This window comes from Sturnira hondurensis, unplaced genomic scaffold (genome assembly GCF_014824575.4).
Source record: "Sturnira hondurensis isolate 20B ecotype Veracruz unplaced genomic scaffold, ASM1482457v3 Scaffold0006849, whole genome shotgun sequence".
Lineage (NCBI taxonomy): Eukaryota > Metazoa > Chordata > Mammalia > Chiroptera > Phyllostomidae > Sturnira > Sturnira hondurensis.
The window spans coordinates 2387235-2406073 of NW_028079480.1; the positions used below are offsets into that span (position 1 = coordinate 2387235).

The 18839-nt window shown below is 41.5% G+C and overlaps 1 non-coding gene across 1 annotated transcript; it reads right to left on the reverse strand.

The window, feature by feature from the left end:
• Positions 1–17444: 17444 nt before the first annotated feature.
• On the reverse strand, positions 17445–17548 carry LOC118990323 (U6 spliceosomal RNA). The gene has a single exon (XR_005067198.1). It is a non-coding gene; the product is annotated as a U6 spliceosomal RNA (small nuclear RNA).
• Positions 17549–18839: the final 1291 nt, after the last annotated feature.

The following is an 18839-nucleotide window of genomic DNA, read 5'->3' on the forward strand; positions in this document are numbered from 1 at the left end:
TTTATTATTATTATTTTATCCTCTCTGAGGACATTTTTTTCATTGCTTTTAGAGAAAGAGGAAGGGAGAGAGAGAAACGTTGATTGGTGGCCTTTTTGTCCGCGCTCCAGCTGGGATCAAACCTGCAACCTCAGTATGTGCCCTGACTGGAAATCGAACCCAAGTCCTTTGGATCTATGAGAAGAAGCTCTAGCTCTAAGCAACTGAGCTATACCAGCCAGGGCTTGCTTTTTTAAAAGTTTGGCCCATATCTTAAGGGTATACAAAGACTAGATGCCTCCATCTGATCCCTGATATATCCAATTTGTCTCCCTACAGCCCCACATATATACCAAACTACTGATTTCCTGGTCCCTACCCTGGGACCTTCTGCTCCAGGGCCGACCCTGGACTCTCAGCCTCCAGCTACAGTCAGTAAGTGTCTCCAGGGCCAAAGTATCCATAGGTCCTGGTTGTCATTCAGCACCCCCTTGAAGGTCATCAACTCTTACTTATTAGTTTTCAGTCCCGTGCTACAGTAAATATTGTGTTATGCTTTCCTTTCACATTTATATATGAATCTTTACTCAGATGCATACTATGTCCCATTTATTGTGATTTCACTTTTTGAGAATATATATCTGAATCAATTTCTGAATGCGTATTTCCCCTTATTTACTGTTATGATCCTGACACACACATGAATCAATTGTCAATGAAAAGGAAAAAGGGGCAGTTTGGAGGCCTGTGACCTGTGTCACTGTGGAAGGCCAGACACTGTAGAGCACCCATGACTCCCAAACAAGGAGGTTCTGGAAGAGGTTAATTTTTTATTGTATCATGGGAGTTTCAATAAATAAAGAAAAGGTCTTCTAGGGTCCCTAAAAAAAGTGTGGAAACTGGGATGGGAGCGTGAGTAGCCAGAAACCTGCAGGTTGGTATAGCCCTAAGGATATATCAGTGTGCCTAGTGATCCGAGTTCCAAATAGGCTTTTGAACCTGAGATTCCTGAATAAGGAAAGGCATTTGAAAAAATCAAAAGTAGTCCCAGGATGGTAGTTCCTGGTGGTGCCCACAGAGGAATTAAAAAAGTCCCAGTTGAGGATCCCCAAAGATAAGTTGCTCATATTGTTTATATATAGAAAATAACACAATAATAAATAAATAATAATGCAAGAAGAAACTCATGTATTTACCACTGCAAGCCTACTTTTGCCCACCTCTGTACAGATGATCTGACAATCAGAGACAGCGAACACTGTGTACTTATTTGACACAGTGGCATAATCAAACAAGCCACTATGACTAAGGGTCAGAGCAACAACCAGGTTTAGACCTGCATGGTCTTCAGATATTGAAATTATAAAATTAAAAAATAAAATAACTGTATAAAATACTGGAAGAAATTTTCAAATGGAGTTACAAAACTGATCAAGCAACAAGAGACTATCCTGAGTAATGGGGAACTTTTGAAATAAAATAGTGTAATTCAAAATTAAAAATACAATCATTGACATCTTAAAACGTCATAAAGGTATGGATTACACAGCAGATAAAACACGGAAGATAAGACTACAATGGATGAAACAAATTAAATTCAAACTGAATTTCATAAATGTTAAAGAGGTGGCCACAAATAAACTAGATGTGAAATACAAAAAAAAGAGAATATAACCCTGGCTGGTGTGGCTCAGTGGTTTGAGCGCCAACCTGTGAACCAAAAAGTCGAAGGTTTGATCCCTGTTAGGGCACAGGCCTGGAGTGCGGGGCTGTTCCCCAGCTGGGGGCATGCGAGAGGCGACCAATCCATGTTTCTCTCACACACTGATGTTTCTTTCCCTCTCTCCCTCCTTTCCCCTCTCTCTAAGAAGTAAATAAATGCGGGAGAGGGATGGGTGGGTGGGCTGGGATGAGAGTAAAAGACAGAAAACTGTACTTGAACAACAATTAAAAATTTTAAAAATGTGAGCTTTCTGCCAAGATGGAGGCGTAGGTGGAAACACTGTGCCTTCACCCACAACCAAGTTTGAATACAGCAAAGACATAGCCAAAGAACAGAAAATTGAACTATACAGAAGTCCGACAACAAAAAACCATTCAACTGGGACTGGTAAGAGGGGTGGAGCCAGCAGTGGAGCAGGGTGGGGCAGGAAAGATCCTCAGACCCCGGGCGCCCAGGCAGCCAAGGTAGCAGTGCGGACCCAGTGAGGGTGCGGGGCAGGCTGACTGTGGTCACACATTCGAGTGCAGATAAACCAGCAGAGGAGTGAGCAGTGAGACGGACAGCGCAGGCACCAGCTGGCGAACCCAGTGATTGCGCAAAGTGGCGGGAGGCGGCAGAAGGGACTGCCATTGCTTTCCTTTGACCCCGCCCCCACATACAGCATCACAACCCAGCGACTAAGTTACCCCACCCTGGTGAACACCTAGGGCTCCACTCCTCATACGTAACTGGCACAAACAGTCCAAAATATGGCTCAAGAAGAACTCAAAGCCCCAGAGCCGATAACTCTAAGCGAAAAAGAAATAGCGAAACTCTCAGATGCACAGTTCAAAATACTGGTGATCAGGATGCTCACAGAACTGGTTGATTATAGTCACAAATTACAGGAACATTTGAAGGCTAAACTAATTGAAATGAAGGGAAATGTACAGGAAACCAATAGTGATGGAAAGGAAACTGGGACTCAAATCAATGGAATGGACCAGAAGGAAGAACGAAACATCCAACCAGAAAAGAATGAAGAAACAAGAATTCAAAAAAATGAGGAGAGGCTTAGGAACCTCCAGGACATCTTTAAACATTCCAACATCCGAATTATAGGGGTACCAGAAGGGGAAAAGAAACAACCATGAGTGGAAAACTTATTTGAACAAATAATAAAGGAGAACTTCCCCAGTCTGGCAAAGGAAATGGACTTCCAGGAAATCCAGGAAGCTCAGAGACTCCCAAAGAAGTTAGACCCAAGAAGGAACACACCAAGGCACATCATAATTACATTAGCCAAGATGAAAATGAAGGAGAGAATCCTAGAACCAGCAAGAGATAAGGGGACAGTCACCTACAAAGGAGTACCCATCAGACTGTCAGCGGATTTCTCAAAAGAGACCTTACAGGCAAGAAGGGGCTGGAAAGAAGTATTCCAAGTCATGAAATCCAAAGACCTACAGCCAACATTGCTTTATCCAGCAAAGCTTTCATTGAGAATGGAAGGACAGATAAAGTATTTCTCAGATAAGGTCAAGTTCAAGGAGTTCATCATCACCAAGCCCTTATTATATGAAATGCTAAAGGGACTTATATAAGCAAAAGAAGATGAAAAATATGAACAGTGAAAGGACAGCAAACTCACAGTTATTAACAACCACGCCTAAAACAAAAGCAAACCAAGAGGACAGCTAGATCAGGAGTGGAACCATAGAAATGAAGAACACATGGCGGGTTAGCAATAGGGGAGTGGGAGGAGGAGAAGGGGTGAGAAGGTACAGAGAATAAATAGCATAGAGGGTAGGCAGAAAATAGACAGGGCAGAGGGCAAGAATAGTATGGGAAATATAGAATCTAAAGAACTTGAGACACGTGGTCATAAACTAAAGGTGGGGAATGGTAGGGGGGTGCAGGTTGGAGGGGAATGAAGGGGGGGAATAGAACAACTGTAATGGTATAATCAATAAAATATATTTTTAAAAAAATTTAAAATGTTAAAAAAGTAAATAAAATCCTTTTTAAAAAGAATATAATGGAAATTAGACATAAATAAATTACATGGAACATAGTAGAGGGAAACAAGGAGATGGAAATTATGAAAGTGGGATTAAGAGACCTGGAAAATAGAATAATAAATCTAATTTATACATTTCTGGGGGATAAATCATGAGAATTGAGAAGAAATATTTCATGAGTTAATGGATGGCAATTTTTTAAATTCTGACAGAAGATATAAATTGATAAATACTCCCAAACATCATTTACAACACACATGATAAACAAAAAGAACTCTAGACCCAGGTACTTTGTAGTGAAACTCCAGAACATAAAGATTATATTTTAAAAGCAGCAGAAGAGAAAAAAGTTATCTATAAATGAGTGACAATCTGACTGATTGCAGACTTTACAACTTTGGTTAAAAATATATATTTATTGACAATATCTTCAAAGTGTTCAAAGAACATAACTGTCATCCTGGAACTGGCAAGTCATTGTCAACTTCAAATTATGTGTTAGCCTGATTACCTTTCAAGAACAAGGGCAGAAAAAAGCTATTTTGAGATTCACATCGGAGAGAGTCTGCCACAGCAGAACTTCATCAAGAGAACTCCTAAAAGAGCGTGACTATTTTAGAAGAAAAATTACCTCAGAATAAAGACCTGAGATCTCACAAGTAATAGTGACAAAGAAATCGGTAAGCCCATGGTAACATTAAATGAGCATTATTTATATGAAGTAATTGTTATAATGCTTAATTTGTCTGTTTTTGAAAGAACTAAATGAGAGTACTGGATAACAATTTATGAGTTAGGAATGGAGGATTCAGAGATATTCTGAAAACTGTATTATTTAGCAGAGAAGCAGATGTGAGCTATAGAATTGTTGATATAAGTATGCATGTTAAACTTTTCAAGAATAACTAGTAAAAGAATGGAAACCGAATGTAGAATGTAGACCATAAAAATTTATAGAGAGGCCCTGGCCAAGTGGCTCAATTGATTGGAGCATTGTCCTGCACACCAAAAGGTCATGGGTTCGATTTCCGGTCAGGGCACACATCTAGGACGTGGGTTCATTCCTTGGTCAGGTGTGTACTGAAGGCAACCAATTGCTATTTCTCACATCTATGCTGCTCTCTCTCTCTCTTTCTCTCTCTCTCCCTCTCTTTTACTTTCTCCTTTCCTCTCTAAAAGCAGTAAAAACAAACAAACATATCCTTAGGTGAGAATTAAGAAAAATTTTGTACAGGGGCAAAATGAAATAAAACAAAAGAACAAACAAAAACAACCGTAATGTTTTTTACTTTTCTGTTATTTATTTACTTTTAGAGAGAGAAAGGAAGGGAGCAACATACATGAAGCAACTGTTTTTAGGTATTGAACAACAGACAGTGCTTATCTGTGATCTTTGACAGAATAGTAACGTATAAGGTGAGCTCCACGTTCAACACAACTTCAGCCTGGGCGCCTTTCCCAAACCACGATGCAGGGAGGTGGAGCCTATGCAGAGCACAAGATCTTGCCCAGGCAGGGAAGCAGAGACTACCTCTGCTGCTAGACCGCTCTCATGGCTGTGATTTGCAAGGCCGGGTAGAAGAGAAGTGAGATGTACACAAAAAAGTAGCTAAAAAAATGTTCAAAGGGACTCCGTTAACAGAAGCCCAGTCTTTGGCTGAGCGCTAAGGCGCATGTGCACAGGAAGATGCCTGTCCAACACGGCCTGGGAGAAAACAACTACTCATGGGTTCCCTGTAGTCGCAGAGTTCTGACTAGAAAAAGTCGAGAGACTTAGATGTTTACTCGGGGGCTTGAGTTTGGATCCCCAAAGTTCCATGCCTTAAGAACAGGGCTGTTTTAGTTATTGAAAGAGGAAACTCCAGACCAGCCCTAAAAAAAAGGAAATAACAAAGCTCTGACAAGATCGGGCTAATCCAAATTAAATGAAATGATGTCCAAGGAAAGAAACATCTTCACATTTTTTAAAGGAAGACAACAAAATGCAGATGCCCTACCATGTAGCATCCATGAAGCACAACATTCAATCCAAACTGTTAAATGTGAGGAGGAGGAGACTGTGATAAACTCTCAGGAGGAAAAGACTAAAAGTAGAAACACATCTAGAGGCCGCAGAGATTTTTAAAGGACCTCACAATAGCTAACATAAATATGGGAACTCCTTGAGGGTGAAAATCATGCCCTTCTCCAAGGAAGCTGCATCGGGTAATGACTATGAGTATAGGCTCTTGTGTTAAGTATGTACTTGGGTTCAAATCTCAGATCTGACATTTTTTATGTAAAGTTGGGAAAGGCATTTAACTTGTTTGAGCCATGGTTTACTTAAACCGTAAAGTGGTAAAAAGAATGTCTTCCTCGAAGAGTTGTCCCGGGATCAAGATAATGTACAAGGAATGCCTAGCACATGAGCAAGAGTTCTGTATTATTATTTGTAACACAGTACAAACAGGCTTAGTCTAGGTGCCCAGCATTTTGATTAAAGAAAAGACTGAATGACTCCAGGGGCCATTATCAAGCCCAGTGGTGCTCACGTCTGGTCTGAATGTTGGAAAACAGCCGGGGTAGGATTAGTGAGCATTATGTTGTCTAATCCACTCAAGGCATTAAGCAATTGGCCAAACGGAGAGGAGGAGAGTGACGCCTATGGTCTAGCTTTTTGGGATGAGAAGACAGCCAAAAGCATAAATGGAATCAAGCACTCACATTTCAGGGGCCATTTTGGGGAAGACTGAGAGCTAAAGCGCGCCGGGCGCAGCTGGGAGCACCTTGTTTATCTGTGGCTCTATTACTGATTAACAGTGGGCACCTCTCTTGCCACACCCCCTTGTTCAAACACAATTAAAATTCAAAATAACATAACTTCAGGAAGAGCTGTACAAAGTGCAGGTGCCTGGTGTATGGGTGGGAGATGATGAAGTATAGGCAGGAACAATAGCTAGGAATCAGAAGATACTTTGTACCTGTTTACTCTGACAAAGAATCAGGTCCAAGTTCTCCTGAAGTGAAAGAAGACAGGGAGCCATCAAAACTGAGCATGAAAATCTGTTTAAAATCCAAAATGTGGAGTCAAAACTTGACCCCATGGAACCTCTTTCAGCCATGCTCAGGAAATGCCTAAAAGTCAGTGGCTTCTTAGGGCCGTAGGAAGAACACAGGAGGGAGGGAGGGAGGGGTCTCTCATTTCAATTTGGGCTTTGCCGTTAGTTTCCTGAGTACATTTCCTGGCCTTCTGGGCCTCAGAGGTGGATCAACTAGATCAGCATTTCCCAGTCTCTCCCCAGGATGTTAACAGGTGTTATGGAAAAGAGTTCTATTACCCCTTATTTCCCACACTGTCACCCACTGGCGTCAGATGAGATGACTTTAGGACGTTCTTGGTTGAAATTAACATTTTGAAAATTCTCATTAACTTTGGCAAATGATTTTAATATTCCTTGGTATCAAACCTACTAGCTCAGCTGATTACAGCATTGTCCTGATGCACCAAAGTTTCGGGATCAGTCCCTGGTCAGGGACATATGAGAATCAACCAGCGAATGCATAAATAACTGGGACAACAAATTGTTGTTTCTGTCTCTTTCTTCCTCTCTCTTTCTTAAAAAAAAAAAAGAATGTTCCTTTTAAAAGGTGAGTGGATTTAAAGAAAAAGATTAAGTCAGTAATAATACAGATTGTCTGCAGTTTTGGCAAAAGGCACGCAGGTGATACACAAGTGACTGAACGATTGAGACAAGCTCTGTTCAACCAGATCAAACTGGCTTCTTTGTTGCAGGACTTCTCAGAGATTTTGCCACGTTGCTGGATATTTTGTCTCCTCAAGAAGGGATTTGGCTTCTAGCATTTCCTTAACTCGTATGACTATAGAACTCTTCTTTTCTTTAAATAACAGTATTTTATCATACTCCTGCTCTGGAAATTTCACTTCCGGAAATACTGATGAGAAATACTGAGGTGGCTTTTAGAGCTGATGTTCTCAGGATCCTGCTTCCTTCTTCTCCTTTGATGTTAAATGGAGTCTGAGAAGAAACAAGGATGGAGTTGGAAATGGCCACTGAAGGAGTTCTGTAATGGTTAAAAGCACATTAGTCCCTAAATACAGTGTAGTGCACTGGATTAGATACTAGAACAGAAGAAAGACATTAGTTGGGACAAAAAAAAAAAAAACTAGAGAAATCAAATTTGGAGTTTTGTTAACCCTAGTTAAAACTAGTGACTTACAATCTGGAGTTTAGTTAATAATAACATACCAAGGTTGGTTTCTTAGTTTTCACAAAGTACAATGTTAACCATAGGGGGAACTTAGGTGCTGGGGTCAGGAGCTGTGCCAGTAGGCAGTATATGGAGCTATGAGGTCCAGCAGGCAAATCTACCCAGCCTGGTAACATTTCCTACCCACTCTTTTACCTGGTCTTGCAGTGCTCAACATGAAAGGCCAAGGACTTAGCTGAAGTGAAGAGCAAAAGGAATCGCATCCCCTCACCAACCCCTTGCTTGGGCCCTTCCATGTGTTGAATTTGGCCCAGGAAGAAGGCCCAGATAACAGTGAAAAGGGGAGTGGCATTTTTCACCCCCACCTCCCACATTCTGTTCTGGCTTCCCAGCTCTCTGTCAAAGCTTAGTCCCTACAACATCCCTCAACTTCAGATTAAATTTTGGGCCAAAGTCCCTTTGGGGCCAGAGAGGGTAAAGTTTCCCCATATCAAAGACCTGAGTGTGCTCACCCATCTGAATGCGGGAAGCTCCAGGTGGTCGGGTTGTGGCCATAAAATCCTCAGCAGGTGTTGGTGGACAAGGCAGATGGATTGAGGGGAGGAATGTTTCAGCTGAGAGGCCATGGCTCTGTGACTCTGATAACCTCCGCCAAAGCCTATGTCTGGGTGATAAATGGGTGGAGAGGAGGAGAAGTAACTATTTACTTCCATGTGCAGACAGACTGACATTTATTGCAAGCGTATCACAAAAGTCTACAAGTCATATTTCACAACAAACAGTTATTGGAGGGATGGAAAGGAAGTAAGACCTAAAAGAAACTGAAAGGGAGATAAGCATCAACAAAAACAGTTTATAATCATCTTTTTTAAAAAATTGATTTGAGAGAGAAAGAGAGAGGAAGAGGGTGGGGGGAGAGAAACGTTGCTTTGCTTATTTATGCGTTCATTGGTTGATTCTCGTGTGTGCCCGGACTGGAGATCAAACCCTGAAACTCGGGCTATCATGACGACATGATAACCAACTGAGCTAGGTGGCCAGGGCCAGAAAAAGAGAGAAAACTCTCCATTTTACAAAGGGGTTCTTTTTTAAAAAAAATACTTTATTTACTTATAAAGAGACAGGATGGGAGGGAGAAAGAAAGGGAGGGAAACACCCGTGTGTGAAAGATACATTGAGCAGTTGCCTCCTGAGTGCCCCCAAGCAGGGACTTGGCCTGCAAGCCAGGCATGTGCCTTGACTGGGAGTCAAATTGGTGACCTTTTGTTTTGCAGGCCGACATTCAATCCACTGAGGCACCCCAGCCAGGGCAACAAAGGGGCTCTCTTAAGCACACTTCTCAGGGATTTCTGGTCCACCCAAAGTGTTAACACAAAATCTTTAAGATAAAATTTATTCTCATGAATACTAATTAACATGAATATATGTAATGCAGGAGATTGTCCTTGGGGTAGGGTCAGTGTGGGCTGAAGGGGATGGTGGTGGGAAGGAAGGAGAAGGACCATGGGGAGATGGGAGGTATAAGCTAAGTGTAGTCAGAGTCACACGTAGGCAAGTTTCACTCTTTCCCGACTGGCTAGAGAAATGCTTTTGCTTCTTTATAGTGATATGTTTCTAGCTACTTTACCAACTCTTTTTAGTTTTAATACTTGCAACCAGTTATTTTAGTTTTCCAGTACGAAAGGATATCATTTACAAATAGCAATTTTTGTTTTTTCCGTCTGATAGTCATTCCTTTTATTTCTATTTCATATCTTACTGCATTGGAAGAATTTTCAATACAGTAGATAACAAAATTAATGGTGGCATCACTCTTTTGAAAGGACTGCCTTTCTTGTTTCTCCTTTAATTGTATTTAGTTTAGATTAATTGCTCTTTACCATTTTTCCCAAATGCCAACTCTTATTCTCTTCTTTGTCAATTTAATCCCTACCCATTCTATGAAGATCAACTTGAAATCCCATTACTCTGCAGAGGTAAGTGAACACCCAGCTAACCTTAATGTAGGGTTTTGGGGTTTTTTAACAATTTACAAAAAAAACTTTAAAAAAATTTTATATGCAGAGTCTCATTTGATGCTCTTCACCCATTATGGAATAGGTATTGTTAGGACTTTCGTTTTGGATATTAAAAGAATCAGTCTTTGTGCGGCTGAGCAACTAGCCCTAGGACAGTCAAATTGACTACAGGTCTGCATTTTAGGGAAAATATTTTAAATCCCAAGGAATTGCAAGTGTTAAGACAGTCCAGAGTGTCACATCCAACTTGTAAAATAAAATATTACATTTGTGTTTAGAGCAGAAAGACAGTCCCTAATCTTTTCATTAGGCAAGCAAAAGTTTTCCTAAATGTTCTTTGGGAGACTTCTCCTTATGTTTCTTCAGCCAGAATAGGATGCCCACTCCCATCACCACACAGAGCTGCAAGGGTAGCAAGATCGTTAACATTAGCTCAGACCAGGCGCCAGCTATGGCCCTGGAGCTAAGACTGGGTTTTGCATTTTTGAAGGGTTGTTAAAAACAAAGATGAATACTCAACAGAGACTATGTGGCCCACAAAATATAAACTATTTATTATGTGATTCTTTGTAGGAACACTTGCTGACCCTTGGATTAGATCATATACAATTTTCTAAAATGTAGACCTCATCTTGTCATTCCCCAGTTTATAACCCTTTAGGGTAACCCCAAGGATATGGTGGACTCGAGCCTTACTGGTACAAGGCCTAGTAAGTTCTGCCTGGTTTTGCTGGCCTTTCCAATTTTGATTCTATCTCACACTCAATGGTTCAGCCATTCTGGACTACTTTCTTATATGTTCCTGTATTTGTTTGCTATTTTTCTTGTAAAACAAATTTCCACAAATTTAGTGGCTTAAAACAAAACAAGATGTACTATTTTATAGTCCCGGAGGTCAGAAGTTCAAAAAAACATTTGTTTTGGACTAACCTCAGGGTGGTAGCAAGGCTATTCCTTCTGGAAGCTCTAAGGGAGAATCCCAAGAAATGTATCCTTGTCTTTCTCGGCTTCTAGGGGCTGCCTGCATTCCTTGGTCTGTGGGCTTTTGTTCCATTTGCAAAGCCAGCCTTGGAGCATTTTCTAGTCTCTGATCTACCACCACCTTCCTTCTTTATGTAAAAGAACCCTGTGATTACATTGGGCCAGTGGGATAACCCAAGATAACCTTTTAATTTTAAGAGCCTTAATTTAATCACATCTGCAGAGTCCTTTTTGCCATGTAAGGTAACATGTTCACAAATTCTAGGGGTTAGGATGTGAACATCTTTTGGGTGGGCATTATTCTGCCTACCACAGTGCTTCATTCTGTCCAGATGGGGTCTTCACTATTTATTTAAACTGGAAAGGGACTGGGCTAGAGTGGGCCTGCCCTGGGCTGGCCAGTAGTGCGTTCATACAGGAATGATTTCACGACACAAATCCACATGATTTCGAGAGAGCATTTGTTAAAGCTGGGCAGTGAAACAAAGGCAAGGCTTAGGGTAGAAGAAGCAACAGGAGAGAGCCTGGGTGGTGCTTGGCTTTGGCTCCCTAGAAACATTATGGGAAACAAGTGAGCCAAAGTGGGGCTGTTGTTGGCTCCCTGAAAAGTCAGAGAAAAGGGGACCTTGGAGACAGGTTCATGAGGTTAACCTGGGACAAGCTGTCACTGCCCATTGCTCCCCTGGTTGCAAATCTTATGGGGACCCCTAGAGTTTAGGAGAGAAGGTGAAGATATACACCTGAGAGGGAAGAAGGGTGTGGAGGTGCCCCAGAGAGAGCCAGTGATGGGTCTTTGTCTTGAGGGTTTTTATCTGTTTTCTTCTTAGAGGGGAAGGGAAGGAGAGAAGGAGAGAAGTATCAATGTATGGTTGCCTCTTGTGAGTCCCCTGCTGGGAACTGGCCTGCAACCCAGGCATGTGCCCTCCCTGGGAATTGAACCACGATCGTGTGGTTCACAGGCCCGCGCTCAATCCACTGAGCTATACCAGCCAGGGCTGTTTTCTTCTTAATTTTCACTTGATCCATAGAGAGAGGGGGGGAGGCGGGGGGAGAGAGAGAGAAACATAGACTTGTTATTCTATTTATTTATGCATTCATTGCTTGATTCTTGTATGTGCCCTGACTGAGATAGAACCCACAATCCTGGGGTATCAAGACAATGCTCTAACCAACTGAACTACCCAGCCAGGACTTCTTATCTGATTTCCAAAGGCAGGAATTTTAGGGGAACTCTTAGGGGAGGATTCAATATTCATCAGCTTTAAGCTGATTTGCCAAAATGAGATTTATTTCCCTGACTTCATCCGTCCTTGGGTGTGGTTGGCAGAAATGGCACTAATTGGACATCTGTTATCTGTCTCTCTGAGTAGAGTAATTTAAGCTATTTACCCTCTGGCTGGGGAGGAGCACTATAAACCTTTTATTACTAAGTGTTCTTGCTTAGGGAGATAGGATTTTTCGATTTATGAGATGGCTATAAACTGCTTGGCCATTTCAGTCTCCCTATTCCATTAGCCCTGGCTTACTAACCTGTCTTGGTGTCTTGTTTTATATCTACACTTCTTCCGTGAGACTAAATTATTTTAGTGTTTACACCAGAGTCATATTGTATGTAAATGTTGGGTTCTAAAATTTACTTACTAAGGCAAAAGACAATGCTCGGTTGTATTCTATACCATTCTAATTTGTTTAGTGCTGATTACCCTCTAAACTGATCTCACAATCCACTAATGGATCATAACCCATAGTTTGAAAACATGGTCTTGAATCATTCATAAAATATTAATAGTATTTTCTGTAGCTGATATTGTCAGTTTCTCTAACTCTCTATCAGTGTTTCTCTGTGGATCATAATTAATTCTGCAGTTTGTTTCTTGAAGACAAAGCCATTCCAACCCACTTGGTAAGACCATCTGAACAAGGTTCCGAATTGCCAGGGATATATGCTTATTGTGGGGAATAATAGAGTTGAATCACCTTTTTCTTTTTTCTTGAGCATTTGCAATCAGATTTGCATAAATCAAAGCTAACTAATAATTTGAACCTACCACTTCTGCCAAGATGGAGGCATAGGTGGAAACACTGTGCCTTCTCCCACAACCAAGTTTGAATACAACAAAGGTTTGGAGAACAAAGACACAGCCAAAGAACAGAAAATTGAATTATACGGAAGTCTGACAACAATGAACCGTTCAACTGGGATGGTAAGAGGTGCGGAGCCAGCAGCGGAGCAGGGTCGGGCAGGAAAGACCCCCCAGACCTAGGCGCCTAAGTAGTCGGGACCCAGTCAGGGTGTGGGGCAGACTGATCATGGTCCCACATTCGCGCACAGTGAGACAGACCACACAGGCCCCAGGGGGCGAACCCAGTGGTGGAGGGCTGACGGCCGTGGCACACTCTTGTGCAGTGGGATGAAACTCGCGGGCCCCGGTGACAGTGGCAGCTGCGGCACCTGTGGGGGCCGCGGCGGGAGGCGGCAGACGGGATGCCATTGCTCCTCATTGACCCCGCCCCCACATACAGCATCACAACCCAGCGACTAAGTTGCCCTGCTCTGGTGAACACCTAGGGCTCCGATCCTGCTACGGAACAAGAACAAACAGCCCAAAAGATGACGCAAGAAGAACCCAAAGTCCCAGAGCCGATAACTCTAAGCGACCAAGAGATTGCCAGCCTCTCAGAAGCACAGTTCAAGACACTGTTTCTCAGGATGCTCACAGAACTGGTTGATTATAGTCACAAATTAGAGGAACATATGAAGGCTAACCTAACTGAAATGAAGGGAAATGTACAGGAAACCAATAGTGATGGAAAGGAAACTGGGACTCAAATCAATGGAATGGACCAGAAGGAAGAACGAAACATCCAACCAGAAAGGAATGAAGAAATGAGAATTCAAAAAAATGAGGAGAGGCTTAGGAACCTCCAGGACAGCTTTAAATGTTCCAACATCCAGATTATAGGGGTACCAGAAGGGGAAAAGAAACAGCCATGAGTGGAAAACTTATTTGAACAAATAATAAAGGAGAACTTCCCCAGTCTGGCAAAGGAAATGGACTTCCAGGAAATCCAGGAAGCTCAGAGAGTCCCAAAGAAGTTGGACCCAAGAAGGAACACACCAAGGCACATCATAATTACATTAGCCAAGATGAAAATGAAGGAGAGAATCCTAGAACCAGCAAGAGATAAGGGGACAGTCACCTACAAAGGAGTTCCCATCAGACTGTCAGCGGATTTCTCAAAAGAGACCTTACAGGCAAGAAGGGGCTGGAAAGAAGTATTCCAAGTCGTGGAATCCAAAGACCTACAGCCAAGATTGCTTTATCCAGCAAAGCTTTCATTGAGAATGCAAGGACAGATAAAGTGCTCCTCAGATAAGGTCAAGTTCAAGGAGTTCATCATCACCAAGCCCTTATTATATGAAATGCTAAAGGGACTTATATAAAAAAAACAAGATGAAAAATATGAACAGTGAAAGGACAGCAAACTCACAGTTATTAACAACCACATCTAAAACAAAAGCAAACCAAGAGGACAGCTAGATCAGGAGCAGAACCATAGAAATGAAGAACACATGGAGGGTTAGCAACAGGGGAGTGGGAGAAGGAGAAGGGGGGAGAAGATATAGAAAATAGCATAGACAGTAGGTAGAAAATAGATAGGGGGAGGGCAAGAATAGTATGGGAAATATAGAATCTAAAGAACTTGAGACATGTGGTTATAAACTAAGGTGGGGGAGAATGGTCGGGGAGGGAGTGTGTGGGTGGAGGGGAATGAAGGGGGGGAATAGAACAACTGTAATGGTATAATCAATAAAATATATTAAAAAAATAATTTGAACCTACCTAATTAGCTTCTTCTAATTCCGAATCTAGAAATAGTATTCTTGGACTATCTAATCTGTTCAGTACATCTAAGTTTTTCTCATCCTTTTTGTATAAGCTTCACATATTATATACCATCACTATCAGGCGATCGAATACATAGCAACAGCCAATAGCCAGACCACGTATGATGATAGAATTCTGTCCCACACACAACCCCTGCAGCAACTGGCCCTGAATGGTCAGGACTTGACGAAGGACTGTCAATTTCTCTGTTTCTTTGCTACCTCTCCCCAGTTTCCAACTCAGAACCCATCAGAAAAAGCCAAATATGCTCCCCAAACTTATCACATAAACTGCTCTGTTTCTAGTTAGCCCACCTCCAGCTTCTTAGTGCCACAGATCTCCAACCAGAGTAAACCTGAAACCTACTTTTTCCACTACAAGGCTCTCCCACCCCTGACAGTCTTTGAGTTGCTGCCAAAAGCAAGCAATGGTGGCACCTCCCTTGCTCAGCAAGCTCTGAATTCTCATTTGGGCAGGTGTTCATTTCCACACTACATTGGTTGCAAATTCTTTTCACACTTGGTTGTTTATCTCAGATTTTTTATGATGTTATGATTTTATGATGCTTTTTACCATGTGTTCTAAAATTTTATGTAACCAGATCTACTTCACACTTGGTTTTTAAGGCTTTCCATTGCTTTTTTGCTTGGCACATCTTTCTCAAAAGATGGTGGGATGAATTCATCCACTGGCTAACGCTCCTCCCTCAATCCTGACAAGAGACAATAAGGGGGGAAAGGTTTTAACCACCCCCCCAAAAGGGCAAAGAGAACAGGCGAAAACTCTTTTCTTATCCAGCTAATTCCCTTTCCTTCCTCCCTGCTATAGAATAGCGACAGCCTGGATTATGTTTTTGACACAGGAGACTGGGAGTGTCTTGCCTGAACAATAATTATAGCAACAATAGCTAATGTTTATTTAGTACTATGTGCCAGATATTGTCTTATATACATTCACTCATTTAATTCTCACATTAACTCTATGATGTAGGCACTAGTATTATCTGCATTTTATACATAGAGAAACTAAGGCCCAGAGTGCTTAGGAAATCAGCAAATGAGTGGTAGACCCTGCATTGGAACACAAGTAGTCAGACCTCAGTCTCTACTCTTAATAATTGCCTTACTACCCCTTTTTAAGGAAAGACCGAAAGATACTGACACGAAGAGTTTCCCACCAAAAAACCCCTCCAGATTATTCTACAATGAAGCCCCCAGTTGAAAAGCCCCTCTCACACAGAACTTACTATTTCTTTTCTAATTTAAATATACTATTGTTCATACTGTTACAGTTGTCCCAATTTCACCCCCCTTGGCCCCCCTCCACCCAGCCTGCCCCCATTCCACTGTCAATCCCCACACACCATTGTCCATGTCCATGGGTCATTCATATATGTCCTTTGAATCAACACTTCACCTTTTTTCAATCAGTCCCCACCTTACCTCTTCCCTCTTACGGCTGTCAGTCTGTTCTATGTTTCTATACCTCTGATCCTATTTTGCTTGTTAGTTTGTTTTGTTCATTAGAGTCCACTTATCAGTGAGATCAGATATTATTTGTCTTTCATCTACTGGCTTATTTCAGTTAGTGTAATAGTCTCCAGTTTCATGAATGCCATTGCAAAAGGTAAGAATTCCTTTTTCACTGCTGCTTAGTATTCCACTGTATACACGTACCACAGTTTTTTATCCACTCATCTACTGATGGGCACTTAGGCTATTCCAAATCTTGGCTATTGTAAATAGCATAGCTATGAACATAGGGGTGCATATATTTCTTCTGAATGGGTGTTTTGGGATTCTTTGGATATATTCCCAGCAGTGGAATTGCTGGGTCAAAAGGCAGTTCCATCTTTAGTTTTTTGAGGAAACTCCATACTGTTTTCCACAGTGGCTGCAGCCTGCATTCCCACCAACAGTGCACTAGGGTTCCCTTTTCTCCACATTCTCGGCAGCACTTGTTTGTTGATTTATTAATGATAGCCATTTTGACAGATATGAGGTGCTATCTCATTGTGGGTTTAATGTGCATTCTCTGATGGCTAGTGATGTTGAGCCTCCTTTCATAGGATGCTTGATGTTGAGCCTACTGGCCTCTGTATGTCCTCCTTGGAGAAGTGTCTAGTCAGGTGCTTTGCCAATTTCTTAATTGGATTGTCTGTCTTCCTGGTGTTGAGTTGTATTAAGTTCTTTATATATTTTGCATATTAAACTCTTGTTCAATGTATCATTGGCCAATATGTCCACCCATACAGTGGCTCCCCTTTCATTTTGAGAATGGTTTCTTTAGCGGTGCAAAAGCTTTTTAATTTGATGTAGTCCCATTTTAAAATTTTTCCTTTGTTTCCCTTTAACTTCTTTTTTAAAGGTATTTATTTATTTGTTTGTTTGTTTGTTTATGTATTTATTTTTAGAGAGAGGAGGAGGGAGAGAGAGAGGGGGAGAGAGAAACTTTGATGTGAGAGAGAAATATTAATTGGTTGCCTCCGGTACGCATCTGGACCAGGGATCATATGCATTGAGACCCAGAACTGATCCTGCAACTTAGTACCCTGACCAGGAATCAAACCTGCAACCTTTTAGGTACAGGATGAGGCTCCAACCAACTAAGCCACACCAGCCAGGGCTTAGTTTCCTTTTTTTTTTTAAATATGGAATTCTTCACAAATTTGTATGTCATCCTTGTGCAGGGGCCACACTAATCTCCTTTGTATCACTCCAGTTTTTAGTACATGTGCTGCGGAAGGACATGTACTGAATGTTAGTTCTGTTAGTTCTGTTAAATGTTAGTTCTGTTCCATTGCTTTGTTTTCTTCTTCAGGGGCTCTGATTATGTAAATGACTATCCTTGACATGTACTCTATTTTCCCCTCCCCCTTTTTGTTCTTTCTTTATTTTCATATAAGAAAACAGTTGTTTTTCTGCCTTCCTTTCTAGCTAAGCTCTCATCTTGAGTTTTCTCTCTCTCTTTTTAAAAACAGGTTTTTATAAATAAGTCATTTAAAGCTGTTGACCCACTACATAAAGAAACCCACATTAAAGAAAAATATACTGCTCTGGCCAGGTGGCTCTGCTGGTTAGAGCATTCTCCTGATAGCCACTGTTGCGGCTTGGGTTCCTTGTCAGGGCACATACAAGAATCAACCAATGAATACATCAATAAGTGGAAAAAGAAATTGATGTTTCTCTCTCTCCTTCTCTCTAAAAATCAATCAATTAAAAAAAAAAGTATACAAATTTTGGTAAGAGTTTAAATTCTGAGAGATTCAAGCCTGATGCCAACCCTTTGCATTTCGATAGCTTCAATTCCGAAGGACCAGTGGATAACAGTTTTAGGACACAACACTCCACTATCCTGTACAGTTCCTTTTCTCCTGAGCCAAACAGCTTTATGCTGCTTCCCAAACCTTTTGTTTGCTACTTGATGGATCTTAGAATCCAGTTTCTAGACGTTTGGACTTCCATTATTAGGAAACTTCACAGTCATTTCCTGGGGATTCGTACAGGCGAAAACAAATGGTGAGTCAGATTCTTGACTTGTGTCTGGATTTTTTTTGAAGCTTCCTAAAGCCTCCCCACCCACCTCCAGCCAGGCTGAGCTGGGAGTTAGGTCCCCTCCCCTGTGCATTTTCTTGTTTATATGATAACATTATGGTTGGGTTTTCTTGCCTCAGCCTCCTCTAGTAGACTTAGAGATCTTTCCATTTTCCTTTGCTGCTTGTTCCTCTTCTCTCAACAAACTGGTTTGCTGTTACTCTCTGTACAAGCCCATAACTTCCCACCTCTCATTACTCCTTCTCCTTGGAATATGCTTGTCAACCATCTAAGTAGGAAGACTTCCTTTCTCTTTCTTTTCTTAAGTGTAGCGCCTAATGACTTTTAAAAATACCTTTTAAAAATGCAGCCATGTAACTACCACCCAAGTCAAGTTTCAGCATCTCAGACACCCCTTCATCCCTCTATCAGTCAGTGCTTCCTCCCCTCAGTCAATGCTGCCCCATCAAAGATAACTTCTTTTCTGACTTCTCTCCTTGTTAACT